At 47.7% G+C, this 8,912-nt stretch overlaps 1 long non-coding RNA gene across 2 annotated transcripts; it reads right to left on the bottom strand.

Annotated features, from left to right (window-relative positions):
- Positions 1 to 1,429: 1,429 nt before the first annotated feature.
- LOC132663062 (uncharacterized) lies at positions 1,430 to 8,417 on the bottom strand. 2 transcript variants are annotated; one of them, XR_009602830.3, is made up of 4 exons: positions 8,230 to 8,417; positions 5,789 to 5,916; positions 5,598 to 5,690; positions 1,430 to 2,192 (listed from the first exon to the last, which is right to left on the bottom strand). It is a non-coding gene; the product is annotated as an uncharacterized LOC132663062 (long non-coding RNA). The 2 variants fall into 2 exon arrangements; XR_009602831.3 differs by having other exon boundaries at positions 8,331 to 8,399.
- Between the last annotated feature and the right edge of the window lie 495 nt (positions 8,418 to 8,912).

The following is an 8,912-nucleotide window of genomic DNA, read 5'->3' as shown; positions in this document are numbered from 1 at the left end:
GAATCATTGCCCCAGGCTATTTTAGGTCAGGCATTTCCTTGTCATCTTTGCCTTCTGGCTTTTAAAATTCTTCCAAACTGGGGAAAATAGAGATTTATTTAGGGCCCTTTAATGTTGGGGGACCAGTAGGGCTTCCTTCCAATATGCTGCATTAAGACTTTTGTTTTGACTCCACCAATGACCCCTTTATTCGCCCCTTAAAAAAAATCTTTTATCAGGGTTGAAATTCATATAGCATACAACTCAAGTGTACAATTCAGTGGTATTTTGCTTGTGAAACTTTTTATATTGTATTTATATTGTGAAACTATCAGCTCTTTCTAGTTTAGATATTTCATCACCCCATAAAAATACCGGGTATCCATTAGACAGTCACTCTTCATCCCTCCATTCCCCCATCCCCTGGTAAACTCTAATCTCTCCTTCTCTATGGATTTACTGATTCTGAATAGATTATATAAAGGAATCATGTATGAACTTTTGTGTCTGGCCTCTTCCATGTAGCATAATGTTTTTGAGGTTCATAGTTGTAGTGTGCATCAATACTTCATCTCTTTATGGCTGAATAGTATTCCACTGAATGGATATACCACAATTTGTGTATCCATTCATCCACTGATGGACATTTGGGTTGTTTCCACCTTTTGGCCATTATGAATCATGCTGCCGTAAACACATATATACAAGTCTCTGTGCTGATATTTGTTCTCGCTTCTCTTTGGTACATACGTAGGGATGGGCCTGCTGGATTATATGGTAATTCTATGATTAACATTTTGAGAAACAGCCAAACTGTTTCCACAGTGGCTGTACCATTTTACATGCCCACCAGAAATGTTATTCATTTCTTGATGACTCTTCAAAGATTTCCATTCTGCTGGAATGATTCCCTTAGCTCTCTCTTGTCACTCACTCTGATTTCTATAGCCATCTGTTGTTTCACCATAACTTTTCCCTTTGGTAGCAGCTCTGATGCTAGAAGTTATAGCTTTTTAATCAGTCAAAGCCCATGCTTGGCCCAGCATTAGAATCTGCCCCAAACTCTTCTTTATTTTCATCTTAGCTATAGCAATAGCCAAGGGATTGTATATTTAGCTTGTATCTCATTTTGCATTTCCTTATGTATCCAGTGAGCTAACTGCATGGGAGTTGGATCTATTGTTTCTAAATTACACTGGTAATTTTTATCTCTAGTAACTGATAGCAGTGCAGCTGTAATTTCATACCATAGGTGACCCACTGGTCATTCAGAAACCAAAGGTTCATCAAATCCTGCCCCCTCATGTACCCAAATCATGCTTTTGCTATGTGTCACTGAGCCAGGGTTGTTTTAATGAATCCCACTCCACATACCTACTAAATTTTGGGGTTCCCAAGACCAGCTTCAGGTTTTGTAATTAATTAGGACTTACAGAACTCAGAAAAGCTGTTATGCTCACATTATGGTTTATTACAGTGAAAGGATACAGACTAAGATCAGCAAAGGGAAGAGGCGCATAGGGCATGGTCCAGGAGAGTTCCAGATATGAGGTTCTAGTTATCCTCTCCCAATGGGATAGTGTGGGTGGTGCATCCTCCCAGCACCAACGCATGGCAGTATGCATGGAGTACCGCCAACTAGGGAAGCCCACCTAAGCCTTGGTGTCCAGGGATTTTATTAGAGATCAGTCATGTGAACATAGGTGATCACCAGCAAGGCTGACTTCTGTCTCTAGCTCCTCCAGGAGTCAAGCTGATACCACATAGCCCAAGGCCCCCAACATAAATCACTTTGTTAGTGTAGACTATCTGACATGGCCCAAGGCCCTAGGTAAACATATCAAGCAGGAAATTCCACAGGTTTAGAGGTTACATACTACGAATTGGGGGCATGAGCAAAACCTTCCTTTGGACAAGGTTAATTCTTCACTCTGCACACAGTAATTCATTGACCAGTCATACGTCACCACCAATTCTCTCTACACCACTATCACCAGTCAATTCTAATCCAACTGAACACTATCCCATGGAGATCAACTTCAGACAAGCTCTCCTGGCTTTCCTCTTCTTTCCCAAACTTGTCAGGAATTGGAATGCTGAAGTCTGCGAATGTCAGCCTCACCAAAAGAGGAAAGCATGTCTTCTAAGCTCAGTTTTCACATCAGGAAGAAGTTAGTGGACATGGCTTTACAGCATATCCATGGTCATGTGTCCTGGAAAAAAATAGCGAGAAAAAAACCCCAATACTCCTTAACCATAATCAAGAGGCATTTCAAGAGTCAGCAATCATGGAAGGTTAAAAAAAAAAAAAAGAAAGAAAAGAAAAGAAAAGAAAAGAAAAGAAAAGAAAAGAAAAGAAAAGAAAAATAGCCATTCTGAGTATACATAAGGCTCAAGGGACCAAAGCATGTCCCCAACCTCAAAGAATGTGAGTTTACCAAGTCTGGTTCAGCCACATTTCATGAATATCTGAGTTTCCTCTTTAGGAAAAAAAAAATATCAAAGAATTTAGGAATTTGGGGGGTCAAGAAGATCAAAGAAATAGTCAAGTTCAAACAGCACCATGTTCCTTAAGAACGACTGGGAGACTTTGGGAGACTGTGTCTGGAAAACTGCCATAAGGTAGATGAGATCTACGTGACTTAGGGACTTCAATAAGCAAGCCACACCAGTAACCATGTGGCTTGTAAGATCTGGGGAAACCATGCTTTAAAGAGCAGCTTCTTGCTTACATTAATCTCCCATCAGGTGCAGAATCCCAGCCCTCGCCCCAGGCCAGTCTGATTGCATTGCCCCTAACCTCAGAATGGCCTGGCTCCCACTGTCTCTGAGTCTCATCCCCAGAGCAAGGCCAATCAGGACCTGCAGCTTCCCAGATGCTTGTTGCCAACGGGGTAGCCAGAGAAAGCAGCCAGCATCAGCGGGCACACACTAAGCTTTAGGCTGCCAGAAAGAGCCAGAAAAAGGATGTGGCCCCAAGAGCTGAGAGAGAGGATCCTATGTGCCTTGATGAAGGAGAGCACACACGTTGGGAGGCAGAATGGACTGTGGGGCACCCATGTCATAAGAAAAAGCCACCCTGCCCAGGCCAGTAAGATCCTTGTTTGCAGGATTCTGCCAGTCCTGCCATAGAGCACACAGGTTCCTTCCAAATGAACCTGAGTAAAAAGATAATAAGCTATTTTCAGTGGCTTTAGTCCCAGTTAAAAAAAAAAAAAAAAAGGCAAGGGACAAGAAGGCCTACTGCAAAAACCCATGGCAGTACCAGCTACTGCGCTAAGTACAAGCCCAGATGAAGACGATGTGGACATTATGGACCCTGGGGAATCCTGGACCTTGGGGCGCGTGCTGACCTTGGAGCTGACCCTAGGGAAACAAGATGGATGAAAGTGGAGATTTCCAATATGCAAGGAAAGGCAGCACAAGGAGGAAATCCAGGCCTAGGAAGAGCTTTTAGACTGGAATTCCTAATTCCTGTTATCTACAAGGCTCCCTCCTACCCAGACCGAAGGAGAGGGATGCGTGTGGCCTTACGCAACCGTCAAGCGGTCTCTGAGGCCAGAACATCCTTGAGCAGAGGCATCGGCAACCATGAGAGAGGCCGCCACAAAAGTCAGATTCGATGCTCCGTCAGACTGAGTCAGGTTTAGTCTACTTCTACAGTCCTCAGGGGGCTTCTGCACTGAGCCACAAGCTCGGACCCAGGAAACCGGGTTCCTCAGGCCACTTTCCCCAACTGGGCCAGGCTTCCCTTTGGGCGATGGTTTTTCCAGCAAGTTAGGTGGAAATTCTTCCTTATTTCCTGTGCATAGAAATATCTCTAGAAGTAGCGTTTGCACGTACTTGGTCAAAAATCAAATAGCCTTGATATTAGCATCCTTTGAAGAGGATGGTCTCTTTCCCATGAGCAAAATATTTTACGGTTTCTTAATATATGTATTTCTTCTAACAGCTGAGTGCTGTCTTCTGTCTATGCTGTGTTCAGAATAGGAGTTTAGGGTAGCCCAGACTGTAGGCTCAGAGAACAAAAGAGGTGAGCTTTGACTCTTCCTGAGGGCCGTCTTTGGCTTCTCAAAGGTGACCAGGGGTGCAGAGAGAGAGATCAACAGAGGTGGCCCGCATCTACACATCCACACCTACTCCAAGGCACAATTAGTTTAAAATTTCTTTTTTTTCTTATATGAGAACAACTGAAAATACTATATAACTGTCAGCAGCTTCTCTCTGTGAGAGCATAAGACTCATCTAAAGACACAGATAAACCAGACTTTGTCCTGCTTTCTCACCCACCTTTCACTTCCTACAGCTGGGAAGGGGCGTGTGTGGCCAGATTGCAAAGAACGGACGCAACCGGCATTCCCCTTCAGCTTTCAAGATGGGTGAGGAACAAGTCACTTTCCATTTCACACAGTTTGGAGGAGCTGGGGGCGAAAGGGCCTGCTTTCTCCATGGCAGGAGAAAACAGTCCCCTGATGAGGGACAGCAGGCAGCTGTCCTCAAGAGCCCTGGCCATCCTCCTGGAGGCCTGACACCTGCAGCGGGTCCCCTCCTCCACCCTCCCGTCCTCTTAGCACAGAAGGGACCAGAAACACCAGCTCTATGGTGTGAGGTGGGGATCAGACAGGGAGGTGGCCGTGGCAGCTCCTCCCCACCTGACCAAAAGACAGGTGTCTCTTACTCCATGACCTGTTGAAGATTCTGGAACACCCTTTCCTCTGCCAGCCCAGTGTGAGGGCCACAGGATGTGACTATGTGAGGAGTGACCTGGGCCGGCTGAAGTAAACTCCCCAGGTCTGGGGTGGGGGTTGGAGGAGGGTGAGGCAGGACCCTTTACTCCTCTTCCTCTCCCTGACGAGAGAGAAAGAGTGGGGAGAGCAGGAAAAGGTCTTCTTAGCAAAACCAAGAGTGAGGAGCACATGACATTGACAGCTTTACAAGGAATCTCAACATACCCACAAGGAGTGCAGGTTACTTTCCAGCACTGCAGTGGGGACCTACTTCAAAGCCGGGAACACATACTTGAAGTCTACTTCTGCACAGCCCCCATCCCTCTGCCGACCTCACCCCCAGCGGGGAGCTGGGACAGGAGCAATGTCTACTGCCATATGGACAGACAAGGTGCTGGGTGAGCACTGAAGGGGTGAGGGAGGGGGTACCCTGTGGTGGGTTCCAGGCTGAGCCGCCCAGTCCTAGAATCAGGCTCAGGTGCTATGTTGGTGTCTGCCATGTCTGTGGTCTAACTCTGGACATGACAATGAGCAACGAGGTCTCCCGCTGAGCGCGGACGTTGGGGGGAAAGGAAGCCCTTGCCATGTAGACTCTTCACGTTGGCTGGCTTGATGGCATGACTAGCAGGTCAAAAGGGCCAGTCAGCACTCATGGGTGAGAGTATTCCCCTTGCAGCCACACAGAGTGCCTTGGGGAAGTGAGGCAGAGAGTGAGGAAATGGGTTTGGCTGGCAAAGCCACCTGCTGGTGAATGACAAGGACACCGTGGAGTACGGGGCTCCTTCTTGCAAAGAGCATGTGGTCCTCCATTTGAGCATAAAGACAGCACCCGCAGGGCACTGTTTTCAGGCTGGGATATCCCTCTCTGGTAAGTGTCCTTGCCCTCCTTACACTGTTCCTTGTGACGTTGTGCAGGCTCTCGTCCCCGGTGCAAACAGTTGTCCTTCGGGATGGGGGAGTCCTCTGTGATCCCCCTGTGCTGATCTGTGTGGGGTTTAGGAACAAAATAGGCCATGGGTATTTGTTACGCCTTTGGTTTTACTTTGAACTCGACAATGAGGTCTCCCCACTGAGTGCGATACCTAGAGGAAGGGAGGCCTCCTTTCACGGAGACTCTTCACATTGGCTGGCTGGACGGCGTCATCGCAGGTCAAAAGGATCCGCCAGCCATCAGTGGTGAAAATGTTCCACTTGCCGCCACACAGAGCACCTTGGGGAAAATGAGGCAGACAGCGAAGAAAAGGTTTGGGCAGCATGAGTGGTAAGAGAGGAAGAAGGAAGGGAAAAGAATGATCAGTCCACGTAAAGGATCGGCATGCCCACGAAACACAACCTCACACACACACACCCATGTGCGCACACACCCCTCCACGACGTATCTCCTTGAGGATATGTGTTGCCATCTCTGAAGCGTTTGCATCGGATTTGCATTTAAGCCCAAGAAAAATGTGTGCCTACTCGTCCAGCCTGGGCATCGCCCTCTCTGGGAACAGGGGGTCCGTGCCTGCGTTCCTTCTAACCCCACTTGGTGACAATGGGCAGGGTCTTGTCAGTAGGCAGAGTGCCCCCGGGGGAGCTGAGGTGCCATGTTGTGGTCTCTGCATGTTCGCTTAGAATTGTGGAATCTCTGGTTTTATCATCAGTGCCTTAGCCGTAGCTGTGTCTTGCTTCTTGCCACCCCAGTGGGGTGGGAGGGGGCGGTTTGGGGCTCCTATTGGATCCCTACTCAGCCCCATGATGCATAAATTCCTTCCGGCCCTCCTATGGACACTTCATTGCTTAGATTTTCCTTCTAAGATTTTTGGCTAGCCTCTTGCTCCTCCCTGAGGATAGGGGCTTTTCCCACTGAGTCAGCTCCGAGCCAGGGGAAATGAAGACAAACCCTGTGAATGGGGCCCTTCTAGGGTCGAAGAGTGGCAATTCTCTGGAGACGGGGCTCTGGGGAGCTCCACAACCATTTTCCCTCTCCTGTGGCTGTGAGGCTGGTGGGTTTTCACAGCTACTTTGGTTGTGAGCCTGTCGACTTTCAAGTCACCCTGGAACCAGGGGGAGGATAGCATAGGGCAATTTAAAATGCCTCAAAGCTCACTGTTCTTACTGATATTTAGGCTTTTTTCTCTTTCTTTTTTTTAAAGATTATTTATTTATTTTGAGAAAGAGAGAGAGAGAGAGAGAGCAAGCAGAGGAGGGGCAGAGAGAGAATCCCAAGCAGGCTCTGTTCAGTGTGGAGCACGTCGTGGGGCTCGATCCCACAACCATGAGATCACCACCCGAGCTGATATCAAGAATCCATTGCTCAACCAACAGAGCCACCCAGGCACCCCCAGGCTTTTGTCTTGAATAAACATCCCTTTGGCATGCCTGATAATTTTTTTGTTGAAAGCCAGACAGGCTGTATTGGATGATTTGAACTGAGATTAATAGGCCTTTTGTGTGAGGACTTCCATTAATCTGGCGGGGACTTGAGCTGTTTTTAACGTTTGCTGTCACTCTAACTTCCAGAGACTTCAAATTCCTCTAGTGTCCTTGTTGTGGTCATCTCCTTGTGACTTTGGGCACGCATAAAATACCCCTGAGTTTGTGTCCTGTGGCTCTTTCCGACTTATCCTGATTCCTTGGGGTATGGTGTTACATTGTGGGGAGCAGAGCATTGTGTAATCTTTTGATTGAATCTCTCTCTTATAATGGGCCTGTTTCTAGAGGCTCTGGCCATCACAGGTGCTTCTCCACTGGTATAGCTTTCTTCCCCCCCCCCCCCCCCGTTATTTGTGTAATAAAATTCAACACAAATTTATAATGCTGCTAAGAAATCACGTTTGGCCTGAAATACTACGGAGAAAAGAGAAGCAAAATACTTTCCTGATTTTTGATGGCACAATAAACATCCTTGTTAAAGAAGTGAGTCAGATTATAGGGTATGTTCACATTACGAATACTGTCACAGCAATAGATTTAGTGCCTTTATTGAAATGAAAGAAAAATTTGGATATGGTACAACTTATGAAATTATTAATATTATGGACATAAAAATGCTAGTGACCAGCTATGTGATAAGGAACAATGGTGGCAGGTGGACGCAAGGTTGCAAGGTTTGTAAAATCCGTTATTGCCACCAAAAAAGTACTAGGCCACATGGCTTTGCCAGGCACTGGTGGGGTCCCCAATTCATTCAACTGCAAGGCCCCAATATTGGTATATTTTGCTCCGATCGTAGATATGTTTCCCTTCCTCGGAATTTGGGTTGGGCTCTCTCCCCAGAAACAATCCTGAATATGAACATTAGTACACCATATGATTCCCCAAGCCTTCAAACGCCTCAATAAATGGATGTTTGTGTGACATAAGCGTAGCTAAAATGTTATCTGAGAAAGTCAAGAATACAACCAAAGGAAAAGTCCAGAAAACGGAAGGCCCTGGGCTCAGTATTTCAGAGAACAGTCTGGGGAGGTCTCAGCCTGGTCCCAGCCAGGCCCCGCCCCTGGGGGGGTCAGAGGCCACTAGGAAAAGGCCGCTCCTAACTCACTATTTGCGCAGCCCGGGAGGGACTCGGAGCCTGGGCGGTGGCCCCACGCGCAGCGGGACCTGCAGCCAACCACGCCCGGCTACCCGCCTGGGAAGTGTCACCGCATCGCCCGGCCCCAGGACGCCGCGCTTCTGGCACCCAGTGTGACACCAGTTCGTCCCAAAGCGAGTCGCGACGCCCTCTGCTGGCGGTTGGTGAGCAGCGGAAGACGCGCTGCATCGCGGTTTAGTGGGGGCCGCGCGCCCCCTCGCGGCCATCTCTGGGACTCCCGGAAATTCTCCAGGCCCGATTCCCGCAGACCATTCAGTGGATGGTCCAAGGGACGCTCGGCTACGGAATTGCTTGTTCTCCTTCCAGGGACATGCCTTGGAGCCGTGGTTTGGAAAACAAGAAAACCTTTATGCCTTTGAGATATCTGGAAAGGATCTCTTCTAAGTCATGCCATAATGTCAGGACCGACTTCAAGTTTCATGAGAAAAAGAGGGGATACCAAATCCAGAAGACACAGGCACCTGTTTCCGCCTTGGGAACAATTTTCAACCTGCTGGATAGAGACTAGAGCGCTGCCTGCATTGGACCATTCTGGATAAATTGCTCTCTAGCTTTGTTATAATCAGGAACGACTGGCCCAGAAGGTGGAAGTAGAAAATCTTCAGGTTTGCACCTGTTTAGAATTGTCGAGA

Source organism: Panthera onca, chromosome D4 (assembly GCF_046562875.1).
Source record: "Panthera onca isolate mPanOnc1 chromosome D4, mPanOnc1 haplotype 2, whole genome shotgun sequence".
Taxonomy (NCBI): Eukaryota; Metazoa; Chordata; class Mammalia; order Carnivora; family Felidae; genus Panthera; species Panthera onca.
This window is presented reverse-complemented; position numbering and strand designations above follow the sequence as displayed.